The 16,656-nt window shown below is 41.4% G+C and overlaps 1 pseudogene; it reads left to right on the forward strand.

Moving 5' to 3' along the window:
- Positions 1 to 10,983: 10,983 nt before the first annotated feature.
- Positions 10,984 to 12,057, forward strand: LOC142436311 (transcription factor YY2-like; annotated as a pseudogene).
- The last annotated feature ends 4,599 nt before the right edge of the window (positions 12,058 to 16,656 follow it).

Raw genomic sequence — 16,656 nt, forward strand, 5'->3', positions numbered from 1 at the left:
AGAATAATTTTTTATATAATTCATGAATTCTATTTATGAATCATAAAATGTCTGTCATTGTAAAGATGTTTTAGGCTGTTCTTGTTGTTAAGAGATATGGAATTGGTCCAGAATCCTACATACCCTCAGCACTGACTCATAGTTAGCCTATATGAAAATGGAGGAAATACTGGAAAATCCAGGGACATCCTCAAAATTGTAATGTTGAAATGAAATGCTGCAGTTATCATATCACTCTAGCTTAATGAGTTGATTATACTAAGAAAGTGTTTATACTACTCACTGCTATAACATATTTGATGTAATCATTCAAATTGTTAATTTGGTCTTCAAATATCCAATTCTTTATAGGTCATTGTCTTCCTTGAAAAATGCTGACAGAGACCTGCTCTGATCTGCCTTTCAAGATGTTGATCTTACTTACAAGACATGCCCACATCTTCCTTGAAAGACATCGATGATCTGACTTGTAAGATGGTGACAGAAGACCAGATAAAAGTCTTTCTTGCAAGATGTTACTAAGCTTCCTTGCAAGATGCTGGGAAAATATTCTCTTATCTGTCTTACAAGATGTCGCTGATACTCTTTAAAAGGTGCTGATAGAAGACCTGGTCTGAGCTTCACTGATCTTTTTTGGAAGATGCTGATAGAGTACTGCTCTGATCTTCCTGGCAAGATGTTGCTGTTCTTCCTTGCAAATTGCGAGAGAAGACCTGTTCTGATCTGCCTTGCAAGATTTAGCTGAACTTCCTTGCAAGAAATTGATTGAGACCTGCAATGATCTTACTTACAAGATATCACTGGTCTTCCTTAATGGGTGCTGATGGAAGACTTGCTCTGGTCTTCCTTGCCAAGATGTTGCTGATCTGCTTTGCAATATAGAAGACCTACAATGATCTTCTGTACAAGATGCTGCTGGTCTTCTTCAAAGAAGCTCTTAGAAGATCTGCTCTGGTCATTCTTTTTTTCTTCTTCTTCTTCTTCTTCTTTTACATTTTATTAGGGGCTCATACAACTCTTATCACAATCCATACATATACACATATCAATTGTAGAGAGCACATCCGTACATTCTTTGCCCTAATCATTTTCAAAGCATTTGCTCTCCACTTAAGCCCTTTGCATCAGGTCCTCTTTTTCCCCTCCCTCCGCGCTCCCTCCTCCCTCATTAGCCTTTGATAATTTATAGATTGTTATTTTGTCATATCTTGCCCTATCCAGAGTCTCCCTTTCCCCCCTTCTCTGCTGTCCCTCTCCCAGGGAGGAGGTCACATGTGGATCCTTATAATCAGTTCCTCCTTTCCAACCCACTCACCCTCCACTCTCCCAGCATTGCCTCTCATACCCCTGGTCCTGAAGTTATCGTCCACCCTGGATTCCCTGTGCCTCCAGCTCCCATATGCACCGGTGTACAACCTCTGCCCTATCCAGTCCTGCAAGGTAGATTTCGGATCATGGTAGTTGGGGGGAGGAAGCATCCAGGATCTTGGTGAAAGCTGCTTTCTTCACCAGTACTACCTCGCACCCTGACTGACCCATTTCCTCTCCTAAACCCCTCTATGAGGGGATCTCCAGTGGCCGACACTTGGGCCTTAGGTCTCCACTCTGCACTTCCGCTTCATTCACTATGGTATACACACACTCACACACACACACACACACACACACACACACACACACACATATATATACACACACATATATTCTTTTCTTTTTTCTTGCATTATGCCTTATACCTGGTCCCTTTGGCACCTCGTGATCGCACAGGCTGGTGTGTTCTTCTTTGTTGGCTTTGTTGCTTGTGAGCTAGATGGCCGCTTGTTTATCTTCAAGCCTTTAAGACCCCAGACACTATATCTTTTGATAGCCAGGCACCATCAGCTTTCTTCACCACATTTACTTGTTCACCCGCTTTGGCTTCAGCAGTTGTGTCGGGAGGGTAAGCATTGTAGAGTGCCAATTTAATAAACGAAAGTAGTCATGCATTGAGGGAGTGCCTGAGTAGAGCCCCAAGGTCCTTCCGCCACCTTAATACTAAACCTATAAATATAGGCACATAGATCTATTTCCATATATATATATATATATTTGCATGTACATGTCTTTGTGTAGACCTCCATAAATGCCCCCTGACTCCTAGCTCTTTCCTCCATCTCCCTTGACTTCCCTCCTGCCCTACTACCATGCTCCGTCCCCACCTAGGCTACAGCTATACCTTTTCTCTACGCAACCTTACCCTTGCTCATTCCCCACCAGGCCTGCCACTCTCCCCTCACTACCATTTTGGGTCACATGTTGATCCCTTGTCCCTGTGTTTGTTAACACCACTTCCTTACCCCTCTACCTCCCCAACTTTCCTAATAGTTTGAGCAAATTTTAAATCAAAACTTTTATTTTATGCAAAAGGGGCATAGGCGAAAAGCTCGTGTATACAAACATTCCTGTGGCGAGGTCCAGGTAGTATGGCAGGGGCCAGCCCAAATTTAGGGATACATATGGAAACGAATTCAAAATGAGGGAGCAAAAAGGAAAAAGAAAAAAAGACATGAGATGCAGGACAACAGGGTACTAACCACCCAAGGGGAGGGTATAGTTTATCTCCACAGGGAAAGAGGGGCCAGAGTTCAGCCGGTGCAACATGACATGAATGAAACATACTAGCATGAAGAAGGGAACCAATAGAGAGGTTCGAGGGGCTGACCACAATCCCAACTACGTGGATAGTCTCCCCTCCACCCAGAAGAATGTACTTCAGAGGACCACACTGAAACTACAGCTCAGGGAGAGGGACATGTCTGATCAGAGCACACAGGTGCAAAGGAAGGGGGTGGAAGAGAGAGCGGGGCACATGCTGGGGCACATGCTGGGCCACCAAGCCCTGAGGACGATATCACAGCTCAGAACAGTCAATACAGAGAGAGGACTATAGGGCTGGCCCCACTACAAGGCACGACATCCCTCACTGACCCATAGCACTATGGGGAACAACACTGGAGACACTGGGAATTGTGTCCAATCTGAACCCACGACACCGAGGCAAAACACTAAAGGTGTGTGACAGAACAGCAAGGGGAGCAGAGCATTGAGTCCCAAGGGAATATGAAAAATAAACTTTGGGGCCAGAGAGTGGCACCTCATCACACTCCACCAGAAAACACTCCTAAAGGTCAACAAACAGACTTTGAACTATTACAGCAGTGGTTCTCAAACTTCCTAATGCCAGGAACCTCTAATAGAGTTTCTCATGTTGTGGTGACCCCCCCCCAGCCATAGAATTATTTTTGTTGCTACTTCATAACTGTAATTTTGCTACTGTTATAAATCAGGCAACTCCTGTGAAAGTGTCATTCGATCCCCCCCAAAGGGGTCACGACCCACAAGTTCAGAACTGCTGATTCATAGGCTTTTCTTTTTGTTGTTGTTTTGTTTCTTTTGTTGCTTTTTTTTGCTGTATTATTTTTTGTGCATATTATTATCTCTGTGGGTCTATCCAGATAAGTTAGGCGGGACAAAGAATCTGGAGGAAAAACAATGGAATCGGCAGTTCCGGGATTATCTGGGAGAGGGGGAGTAGGGGAAAGGAAGTATGTGTTTACAAACCCAGGGGCATAGGAACAACAAATGATCCAAAATCAATGGCAAGGAGGGAGTGGGAGACCAGGTAGGGCTTGAAAAAGGGCAAAGTAACTAAGAGGAATTACTGAACCCCAAATGAAGGCTGAGAATGAGAGTGGGACATGAGGAAAGGAATAGGAAATAGAGGCAAGAACTAGGAGGCAAAGGGCATTTATAGACGGCTAAATACAGGCATGTATATATATATAAATATATTTATATATGATGATGTGCATATATTTATAGGTTTAGTATTAAGGTAGCAGATGGACATTGGGCCTCTACTCAAGTACTCCCTCAAAGCCAGAACACTTTGTTCTATTAATCTGGCATTCCATGATGCTTGCCTTCCTGACAGGATTGCTGAAGACAAAGCGGTATATAAGCAAATGTGGTAAAGAAAGCTTAAGATGACCGGGTATCAAAAGATAAAACATCTGGGTCTCAAAGGCTTGAAGATAAACAAGCTGCCATCTAGCTCAGAAGCAATAAAGCCCACATGGAAGAAGCACACCGGCCTGTGTGAACACAAGCTTTCAGTGGAATTAGGTATCAGGAATCAAAGAGGAAAAATCATATCATTGTGAATGAGGGGGAGTTCAGAGTGGAGACCCAAGACCCATCTGTAGGCAACTGGACATCCCCTTACAGAAGGGTTATGGGGAGGAAAGCAGCCAGTCAGTGTGCAATATACCACTGAAGAAACATACAACTTTCATCCAGCTCTTTGTTCTTCCTCCCCCCTACTACCATGATCCCAAAGCTACCTTTGAAATCTGGCTAGACCAGAGGATGTACACTGGTACAGATAAGAACTGGAATCACAGGGAATCCAGGAGAGATAAACCCATCAGGACAAATAATGAGAGTAGTGACACCATAAGGGTAAGGGGAAAGTGGGATAAAAAGAGGGAACCAATCACAATCATATGGGTCTGGGTCTCCACTCCTAACTCCCCATCATTCACAATGATATGATTTTTCCCCTTGGCATCAGCTGTTCATTTTTTCCCTCTCTCCCTGCTCCCCCTCCCTCATGAGCCCTTGATAATTTATAAATTATTATTTTATCTTCTCTTACACTGCCCAGTGTCTCCCTTCACCTACTTTTCTGTTGCCCATCCCCCAGAGATAAGGTTATATGTAGATCTTTGTGATAGCTTTCCCCTTTCTACCTCCCCTTCCCTCCCGGAATTGCCATTCTCTCCACTGGTCCTGAGGGGTTCATCTGTCCTGGATTCCCTGTGTTTACAGTTCAAATATGCACTGCTGTGCATCCTGTGGTCTAACCAGGTTTTCAAGTTAGAATTGGGATCATGATAATGGGGTGAGAGGAAGTGTTTAAGAACTAGAAGAAGGTTGTGAGTTTCATTATTGCTACAGTGAAAAAAAAGGTTTTTATTTTATTTGGATCCATAATCCGTGGCAAAAACTATCAATAAATCCAAAAACATATTTTTTGGAGAAAATCTTCTATAAAGGATCCACTTGAAGTGTTGAAATCAACATGGGGAGCTTGGCTCAAGTCAGACCATGGTATATTCATTACAACATATCCATTTTTTAAAAGTGGACAATGAGTAAAATTATATATTAATTTATTTTATTTTTTATTTGTGCAGAATATTGAATATACCACAGACAGGAAGAAGAATAAAAAAATTATCTTGGAAGGAGCACTAATGAAACATTTGGCTGCTAACTGCTCAGTCAGTAATATGAAACTTCCAGCCACTTCACTGGAGAAAAATAAGGCTTTCTATTCCCACACATAGTTCCAGTGTAAGAAACCCACTGGGACAGCTCCACCCTCTCCTATTAGGCTGTTATGAATTTCAGTCCTCTCTATCACAGTGAGTTTGTACTTTTTTGTTTTTAGTCTCTTCGAAGAAGTTCAGGAAAAATGTCATTAAAATCAAAGACGTTGAGGTATCATTCCCTCAGACATGAGACATATTACAGGAATGGAATAGTCCAGAGAAAAAAAACATGGTTTTTTTTTTAAGTTTAACCAAAAAATAGAACCACATTCAATGGCTGTATTTTAACCATAGGGTGTAGTTTAACAATACAGGGGCTAATTATGGCAGGCATTGTGGAAATAGTGAAAGACTAGGCAGGATTTCCTTCTGTTGTGCAAAGGGTCATTACGAATGAGGAGTGTGTCTACCAGTCTAAGTATCACCATCAATAAAAAGTAATTCCCACATATTGACCAACTGGATACATTGCCATCAGATTCATTCTGTTAATGAAGTCCTGAGACTGTTACATTTCTAAACCGTGAAAGAGCTCAATATCCCATTTTTAGAAACCTATAGAAAATGTTTCACTGCATGAAGTGAATAAAGAAAACTGTAGGGCTGAAGAAATTCTGACACTAGACAATCGGATAACCCATGTCCTCTGGTAGAGCTTTATATCCAGACTCTACACAGGAAGTTCTGTTGCCCATCCCAATGAACCAAGTCCCAAACTATGAGGTTGACGCCTTACATAACCAGGCCTAAATCACATAAGGAAGATCATCCCAGTAATCCAGTGGATTATACCATATATACATTTGATAGCAATAGCTATCACGAAGCTTTATGAAGCCCCGTCTTTGTTCCCCTCCCCTGCCATGCTCTTACATTATAGACAACCCTCAGCTATTGGACATAGTGTTCCCCACAAGTCCTATCTAACCTTTATCTGGGTAATGAAAATACCCTAGGCATCTTTAATACCATTTTGAAGCTCAAGCTTCTTGAAGTCAAATTGATGCATTCTTTACATACAAGAAGCAGAAGTCTAGAAAGTTTGGAGTTGGTTGAATGAATTTGGTTCACACACCAGCCAAATGTTGAAATCTTCCCTTGTCATGCATAAACGTGAAAGATAGTATTCCCAGGTTTTAGCTCCCTCAACTGGACGATATTTCTCTCTGGCAAATCTGTGACCTGAAACTTAGCAGTAGATAATATTGAGTAGGGCAAGTCAGTTTCTTGGCCTGTACTTCTTACCCTAAGTGCTTCCTTGTGGCCTCAAAACCATGCTCCAATCTGAGTGTTTGCATTAAATAGAGGACCCCCTCTAAATTTAGGGTACTCTCCTCTTTTCTTCAGCCCCCTTAGTTGACATTCATGTCAGACAGGAGATATTTCTTTATCTCAGAGAATGAATGGATTCCAGGTCTTCCCAAAATGAAAACAGTGAATCTCAAGTACTGTATAGACTTGGGAGGTAAATGCTTAGGTTGAGTATAGATCTACATTGTTAAAGGTTGTCCTACAGCATTAAACCACACAGATGAATTTGATATTACCTTAGGTGATTTTTCAGGCACAACATATTATTTCAGTCCAAGTCAATGAACTCACTGTGTCAATTGTTTTTGTGCCATTAAAACACTAGTATTGTGCTTTAAAAATAATTTAGAAAAGTGTGATATGTGATCAATGGTTTTGTTGCTGCTGTTATTTATTGTGCACTGTTTCTAGTAACAATTATTTCTCTTTTTAAAAACCATTTTATTGGTGGCTCATACAATTCTCACAATCCATACATACATCCATTTGTCAAGCACATTTGTACATGTGTTGCCATCATAATTCTCAAAACATTTGCTTTCTACTTGAACCCTTTGCATCAGCTCTTCAGTTTTCCCCCTCCCTCCCGTTTCCTCCCTCACTAAAGAACTCTTGATAATTTCGAAATTATTATTGCTTTGTCATATCTTACACTATCTGACGTCTCCCTTCTCCCACTTTTCTGTTGTCCATCCCCCAGGGAGGAAGTTATATGTAGAGCCTTATAATCAGTTGCCCATTTAGAATTATTTCTTTCCATTTATGTTTTAGTTTATTTTTATACTTCATTATCTGAATATAACACAAACAAGCCCTTGCTTTCCAGAACTTAGAAAGATTTTTAAAGAAAATCCCCCCAATATTTTAATGATCATCTAACTAAAGAATCAGAAATTATTTATATGTATTTTAAGTAGTAGTCACACACTTGTTCATGTTTCTTTTTTCCCACTATCTCATCCAGCTAATTGCTGTATGTTTATGTGTTGATACCAATGTAAATGTTTCTCTTACTGTGACATTCAACAGATTCTGAGTATTTCGTCAAAGTTCATCCTGCTTCAAACTCCTTGTATCCCATGGAAACTGTATAATATTTATAGTGTGTGAACAAATGTGTATGGTTAGTGGAGCACATTTAGAAGCCCACAGTAATAGAGTGTGGTACCACAGTAGAGTGTGGCAACCAGTGAAAGATGTTTTAGAGGTGAACAACAATAAATAAAATGAAATAAAACAGGAAATACTAGGGGGACTTGGCTAAGGCAGAGACAACCTTAACAAGAACAAAAGCCCAGACGGAGGTGTATTTTCTAGTCTCTACAGCTCTTGTGTTTAAGGATGCCCAATGTTATGGCTTTTGTGAAAGACAGCACATTACCAATAAGGAATGACAAGGTGTAGGTAGACAGATGATACTAAGAGTCAAGGTGAATGAGGGAAGAAGCTTAAAAGTACATGAGATGAAGGAAGGTAATGGCTGATGCAGTCACTCTCTTCCTGTCTGTGGAGGAGAAATGCAAAGCCCTAGACTGTAGGTACAAGGTGCACAGCAGCACGGGGGAACTCCAGGGTGAGGTCTTGTGACTAGCTCTCAGAGGGTCTCTGCAAGCCTGGGATTATGACCACTTTTAGACAGCAGATGAAGCAACAGCAATCTAGTTGAGAGGAATTACTAATAGGTGGAAGAAGGACAAGCATGATGGTAGGGTAAGGAGGAAGGTAAAAGGAAACAGAAGAAAGATCTAGGAAGCAAAGCTATGGATAGTGGTATAAGCATAGGTCTGTGCATATGTAAATACATTAATTCTGAAAATAGAGATCTTGACCTACATGCATATATTTATAAGGCAGTACACTAAGATAGTAGATGTACTTTGGGACTCTGCTCAAGCCCTCCCTCAATGCAAGAACACTTTGTTCTAACAACCTGACCTTCTTTGATGCTCACCATACCAGCATGATCACTGAAGACAAAATGGGTACGTAAGCAAATGTGGTGAAGGAGAATAGTGCCTGGCTATCAAAATATATACTATCTGAGGTTTTAAAGGCTTGAAGTTTAAAAGAGGCTATCTAGTAGAGAAGCAATGGACCCACATGGAAGAAGCTCATCATCCTGTGTGATCATGAGGTGTCAAAGAGATAGGGTAATAGGCTTCATAAGACCACAAAGAAGCAAGCAAAACCCCCCAACACATTGCTGAGAATGAGGGGGGTTGTAGTAGAGACGCCACCTCTATCTGTAAACAATGGGACATCCCCTTACAGAAGGGTCACACTGAAAGGATGAGTCAACCTGGGGGCAGGATAGCACTGAGGAAACACAAATATTATTAGGTTCCTTGAGGCTTCCTCACACCCCACTATCATGACTCCAATTCTGCCTTTCCCTGTGGGCTAGACTGGAGCATGTGCACAGGTACAGAAAAGAGATAAGAGTTCACAACATACCGAATCTAGGAACAGGAATGGGAGTATTGATACCAGTCGGGGAAGCGAAAGGCAGGGAGGGGAGGGGAGGAAGGGGGAGCCAATCACAATGATAGACACATAACCACACACACACACCCCGGGGATAAACACACAAAACATGGGGGAAGAGAGATAGCAGTCAGTGCAAGATACAAAAATAACAATAGTTTAATATTTATCAAGGGGTGACAAGAGTGGGGGGGGAGGAAGAGAGGGGATAAAAGGAGCTGATACCAAGGTCTCAATGGAAAGTAAATGTTTAGAAATGAATGATGGAAATATATGTACAAATATTCTTGATACAATTGAATTGTGGATTGTTACAAGTCCCCAATAAAATGATCTTTTTTAAAAAGCACATGAAATGGATTAAGGAAAGAGATGACTTATCATCCATTCTGTCATCTTGGACTAGAGCATGGGTTTCAAGCTCTCTAAGTAATGTTGACAGAGGGAAAACGACACAAACAAGGAGACGGCTTATTGTCTTGGGTTCTAGGATATCCCATCCATAGTCTTGGTCTTCTAGGGAGACTGGATTAGCTAGTGTCTGGGCTGGAGTTTGTGAAACATGCTTAACCAGGAACTTGGAGCGAGGAAAACAAAATGAGTGTGGTGGGGAGAGGCTGTGCTTTGATAAAGGAGAGCAGCATTAGTCTGAGTGGCTAGTTGGACATCATTGGCACAGCCCTTTTGTAACCCCCAGGGTGTTTCTGAAGGCAGAGGGGTGTGAGGTTGCAGTCCTAGGATAAAGGGTAAGGTTTAGGGCCCCTCTAAAACTGATCTGCAAGTCATGGTAATAAACAGATGCACAATTTGTTTTAGACTCTCTTATGCCCAGTCACCATGCATTTCTGGAATCTCCACGTCATCATTCCTCTAGGTCTTAGGGACAGCCTTCCAGCTCAGGGCTCTGAGACAGGTTGGTTTCAGAGGAAGGTGGGCTTCCAGCTCCCTCCTTGATCAATATTCTTAATCTAAGCTTGACTAAGTATTAACTTCTTCTGGAAAGACTGTCAGCTTATGGAAAATTACAAAAGAACTAAAAGGTGATAATAAGTTCAATAGATGCATTATACTGGATAAATCTGCCTAACAAAGCCTCTTTAGAGTGTTGAAAAACAATGATGTTACTTTGAGGACTAGGTTTATCTGACCCAAACCATGGCATTGCCGATTACCGCATATGCATATATAAGTGGGACATTGAATAAGGGAGAAATAAGAAGAATGAATGTGGTTGAATTATAGTGCATGGGCATTCAAATAGGCAAACAAATCTGTTTTGGCAGAAGTAAGGTCAGGGTGCTAGTTAGAGGGTAGGAAGTGAGAGCTCACATTAAATACATTGGACATGTTGTCAGAGGTGACCAGTCCGTGGAGAAGGATGTTTTTGGGGTTTTTTTGGTAAATTAGAGGGGCAGTGACAAATAGGAATCCCTCGACTACATGGATTGACACAGTGACTGAAGCAATGGGTTCATCCTAAACTGTGAGGATGCTGCAGGGGTGGGCAAAGTTTCATTCCCTTGTGCATAAGGTCCCTGTAAGATAGAATGGACACCATCAGAACTATCAACAACAAGAGCCTCAGAAATTACTAATCAACACCCAAGGCGTGCACAAAATGCTAAATAGTTATGTTTACAAAAGTTATTTCCATGCCATCAAATGCACAAAAGCTCAGGAGACATTCACTGGAATTTAAGTTCTAGTTTAAAAGAAGGAATGGGCCCTGCCCACTCACTGCGTTCTTCCCTCTGCCTTCCTTCCCCGCTGCGGGACGCCTCCTCATACAGCCGGGAGCCCGGAGCCCGGAGCCATGGCCTCGGGCAACACCCTCTACAGCGCCATGGACAGCCCGGAGATGCCAGCCGAGATCGTGGAGCTGTGTGAGATCGAGGTGGAGACCATCCAGGTGGAGACCATCGAGACCACGGTGGTGGGCGAGGAGGACGTGGACTGGGACGATCGCGGAGGCAGGAGCGGCCATGGGCACACCGGCTACCACCACCAGCAGCAGCAGTCCATGATCGCGCTACAGCCGCCGGTCACCGTGGACCCGAGCCAGGTGCACCACCACCAGGAGGCGATCCTGGTGCAGACACGTGAGTTGGTGGTCGGCGCCGAGGAAGGCTTCGAGGGCCAGATCCCGATCCCAGTTCCAGCGCCGGCCAGCATTGGCGAAGAGGACGACGATGACTACATCGGCCGCAAGAGCAGCGGTAGCGACAGCTCTTGTGGGGCAGCGGCACCGGCAGGGGCGATGCGGGCAACAAGAAGTGGGAGCATGAGCAGGTGCAGATCAATCAAGTCGCTGGAGGACCAGTTCTCTGTCACCCTATGGTCGTCAGATGAAAAAAAGGTCTTGACCATGAGACTGGCTGGGGAGCAGATCATTGGGGAGAACTCCCCTCCTGACTAATCGGAGTACATGATGGGAAAGATGCTCCCGCCCGGAGGGATCCCCGGCATCAACCTCTTGGACCCCAAACAGCTGGCAGAATTTGCCAGAATGAAGCCAAGAAAAATTCAAGAAGATGATGCTCCGAGAACAATAGCTTGCCCTCACAAAGGATGCCCGAAGGTGCTCAGGGACAGCTCAGCCAGGAGGAGGCACCTGGACACCCACGGCCCTGCGTCCACCTCTGTGCCGAGTGCGGCAAGGCTTTTGTCGAGAGCTCAAAGCTAAACGACACCAACTGCTTCGCACTGGAGACAAGCCCTTTCAGTATAAGTTTGAAGGCTGTGGGAAGCGGTTTCCCTGGACTTCAATTTGTGCACAGACGTGCAGATCCACACGGGAGACAGGCCCTAGGTGAACAAGAAGTTTGCTGAGTCTACTGACCTGAAATCTCACATCTTAATACACGCTAAGGCCAAAAACAAGCAGTGAGAAACCGTGAGAAGGTAGCTCCTTCTCAGCTCCAGAAGCCTTTTCCAGAAGTGACTGGCAGACAACGTGCCTCTCCTTTGTAGATTGTTTCCAGGAAAGAATTTTAAAAATGAATCCTACATACCTAAGGGACATGTTTTGATAAAGTAGTAAACATTTTAAAAACACAAACTTTATTAAGATGACATTGTTAAGATACCCTATCTTGCTCCGTAATCTCGTTTCAAAAAAAAAATAGTGTTTTTGTAAAGTGTACTCCCAGCAGGCGAACAGTTCATGAACTTCGCATCAAAAGACAATTCGTTATATGACAGTACTAAAAACGGAACTTCTTTTCACATTTTTATAAATATGGATCTCACCTGTTGCTTACAATTTTTTTAATTTTGTATTCTCCAAGTGTGCATATTGTACACTTTTGGGGGATATGCTTAGTAATGCTGTGTGATTTTTCTGGAGGTTGATAACTTTGCTTGTAGTATATTTTCTTTAAAAGAATGGGCAGTTACATGCATACTTCAAAAGTATTTTCCTGTACAAAAAATATTATATAGGTTCTGTTTGCTATCTTAATTTTGGTTGTATTCTTTGATGTCAACACATTTTGTATAATTGTATAGCTGTATTGAATCATGTAGTATCAAATATTAGATGTGATTTCATGGTGTTAATTTAAACCCATTTTAGTTACCTTTTTTCCTCTCCAAAAAATACTGCCAGATGCTGACGTTGCGTGTGCTCCCTTTGCTTGTTGAGTTACAGAATGTGGTGCTTGGTTGTAGAGTATACTGTACTTTGACTATCAGATGTGCATGCACACCATGTCACAGGGAGGGCGACAATTAAACGGTGGTCCTACAGACAGGAATGGCAGAATGAGCTCTGTAAGCACAGTCTTGTTGTCTTCTGTTGTCCAGAATTATCCTAATTCTTGAGCCTCCCAGAAATTGGAAGCTAAATAAAGCAAGTCAAGTTTTCCTTAAAAAAAAAAAAGAATGGGTTTCTTTTATTTTAAAAAAAAACTAATAAAATAAAGGTGATGCAAAACTCACTGAGAAATTGCTGCCCCTCATTGATTTATAACATTCTTCTGGAGGTGAGCTGTAGGACATTTTCTAAGATCCATACAGCATGTCATATGGCAGAGTATTTTCCCAAACTGGGGCTCTGTTTTGCAGGCATCACACAATGATTAGGTGTTAGTCACTATTTTCCTGGCAAGGGGAGTGTAAATCATGTAGTCCTCTAGAATGAGGAGTCAGCTGGAAGATCAGAGGGTCCAGCCAGTTCCTGGAATCAATGGTAGTTGAATGAGTTTTAGGTTGCTTGCAAGGGCTATAATCAATTGAATTGAAGTAAAATCCCAGGAGAAACTTCTAGCATAAACAGACCATAGATTAAAGCTTAATACGGAGTACTGAGATGGTATGAATAAACACCGCTTTAGTGTTTTGTAGTTTAAGTTCAAGTTATTGAGTGTAGATATAACAATGGTTGTGAGAGGACACTTACCACTACTTCAATACTTTCTTTTTAAAAAAATCATTGTATTGGGGGTTCGTACAACTCTTATCACAATCCATATATACATCCACTGTATCAAGCACATTAGTACAGTTGTTGCCATCATCATTCTCAAAACATTTTCTTTCTACTTGAGTCCTTGGTAACCAATACTTTCTATCAGACCAGTAAATACTCTGACACCAATGTTAGATAATGATACTGCAAGAAAACTGTAACCCAATACTGATAATGGATATACACTAAAATTTCTTTAAAATATTTGGAACAGATTCAGACAACATATTAAAATGATTATATACCACGATGAATTGAAATTTGTCCCAGAGCCCATTTTACATGAGAAAATTAGCACTGTAATAAGCCCATTGACAGAAAAGAGGGTCAACTGTCTAAGTAGGCACAGAAACAAAATAGGAACATTTAAAAATCAAAGGCATTGGGCCTCTTCTCAAGTCCTCCCTCAATGCAAGCTAATAACCTGGCATTCTGTGATTCTCATCTTCCCAGCAGAATTGCTTGAGTCAAAAAGGGTGTATAAGCAAATGTGAAGAAAGCTGGTGATGCCTGGCTATCAAAAGATATAGAGACTGGAATCTTAAAGGCTTGAAGTTAAACAAGAGGCCGTCTATCTGAGAAGCAGCAATGCCCACATGGAAGAAGCACACCAGTCTGTGTGACCACAAGGTGTTCATGGGATCAGGTATCGGGCATCAGAATACCCCAAACAAAAAATCATATCAATGGGAACAAAGGGTGTCAGATTGGCGACCCAAAGTCCATCTGTAAACAATTGAACATCCTCTCACAGAAGGGTCACAAGGAAAGGATGAGCCACCCAGGGTACAGTATAGCACCTATGGAACATATAACATTCCTTCCGTTTTTTAAAGCTTGCTCCACCTCACTATGATGACCCCAGTTTTACATTACAAATTTGGCTAGACCAGAGTATGTACACTGGTACAGATAAAAGCTCTCAACATAGTACATGGAATCCAGGAGAGATAAACCCCTAAGAACAATAATGGGCGTAATGATACCATGAAGGTAGGGGAAAGATGGGGCCACAAGGGGGAGAAAGGGGAACCGATTGCAAAGATCATCTTATAACATTCCCCCAGGGGAATGAACAACAGGAAGTGGGTGAAGGAAAATAGCAGATTGTGTAAGATATGAAAACAATAATAATTTAAAATTCATCAAGTGGTCACGAGGGAAGAAAGGTGGTGGAGGGAGGGAAAAAAAGAGGAGCTGATACCAAGGGCTCAAGTAGAACGAAAATATTTTGAAAATGATGATGGCAATGTATATACAATTGTACAAGTTATAATTGATGTGTGGATTGTAATAGGAGCTGTAAGAGCCCCAATAAAATACTTTAGTTTTAAAATGTCAAAGGCTTTTCATGTAAAAAAACTACAACTGTGACATGAAACAGGTATAGTTCGATGTGCTAACATATTCATTAAAAAAACACCCCACTTAAGAAGCAGGACAAACATACATTTCCACTTTCAATACCGTATTAAAAATTCTATAGTATTTTCTAGATGGACCAATCATAAAAGGAATACTTTTTAAAAGGAAGAAAAGAGGCTTCCAAAGAGAAGAAATAGTAATTCCTCGAATCATCATAAATTAATGATACTTTACGTAACAGATTCCAAATATACCATAAATGCTACAGCTATTAAATATTTTTAAAGTTGTAGGCTACATTTCAACACACAAAAATAATGTTTGGCATTGAACACTCTAACCATTAATTGCTAATCTCCAACTGCCAAACCATTAACCCTTACACATTAACATGCTGAACTTCCTTACTAACAACTTCCTAAAGCACTGACCCCCCTAAGTACATGAAAAAGCCCCTTACCACCAGAACTTCTACTAACACCCTGAGCATATCCTGATACCCACAATAGTCTTAACATGCTTAACCAATCCGACCACCATACTCTCTTAACCTATAATGCATTTATCCCAGTTTTTAAATCAGGTAACAGGGTAAACTTTATTTTATAACCTTAAACCTAACTTAATGACCCTAAATCTCAAATTGAGAAACCCAACTCCGAAAATAAGAATCTTAAAACCTTAGCTCTACATCCTTATACCTTAACACATAAGCCTCTAATCAACTCCAAATACAATATGTTAGGCATTAAACCTTCAAAACATAAAGCCCTTTAATATGTCCACGAACATCTGACTCACGACACTTAATTCCTATTTCTATTCCTCCGCAATTGTTCTTGAACCTGGAACACTGATTAATCCCAGGATATAGGTTCTAGTCTTAAATACAGACTCTGAGTCTAATACACTTACAAGCCTAAACAGAACCCCAAATCTAATCCATCAAAAACTCATCTTGCTAATTATGTGTGTGGAGCTATTTTCTCTCTCAGATTTTACGCAAGCAATAAGAACTTGAGTAGGTTGGCAGGCAAACCTAAGAATCACAAAAATATTTTCAGTTAATTTTAAGTCATTTGAATCTGGTTCAAGGAACTTAGAAAAATAAAGAAGTTATATAGAGTTTAAATATGACAAACAACGTCATGGTCAAGGGCTATCACGGGCCCCTTGTTGATTTCTGATCTTTGCGTCTTGGTCTCAAGGAGTCTTTTCTAACATATGTAGGGATGTTACCCAATAAGCAAGATGCTGAGGGTGCAATAGCACTTATTCACTAATTTGTAGATCACCATTTAACCTGGTTTATCCCCGGACATAGGGTGAAACTCACATTAAATAAAACAAATTAATTACTGGTTATTCTGTCATCGACCCCCTTGTTCCCCTCATTCCCAGGGGACATGCATGTCACCAGAGATGGAGGAGGTAGCAAATTAAGGAGCTTACATTGGAATCCATGACTCCACTTTTCAAAATTGATCTTGGCCTTTCTCTCAGCCCTAGGTAAAAAGACTCAGAGGAAGAATTTGCACACCCCCTTTAATAGTGAGAGCTGGCAACTCTAAAATATTTGGGTCCATGTCTCTTTGAGAGTCTTGTCAGCTAACATCTTAAGCTCACAAGACATACTGCAAGTAGGAACTCTAT

This window comes from Tenrec ecaudatus, unplaced genomic scaffold (genome assembly GCF_050624435.1).
Source record: "Tenrec ecaudatus isolate mTenEca1 unplaced genomic scaffold, mTenEca1.hap1 Scaffold_213, whole genome shotgun sequence".
Lineage (NCBI taxonomy): Eukaryota > Metazoa > Chordata > Mammalia > Afrosoricida > Tenrecidae > Tenrec > Tenrec ecaudatus.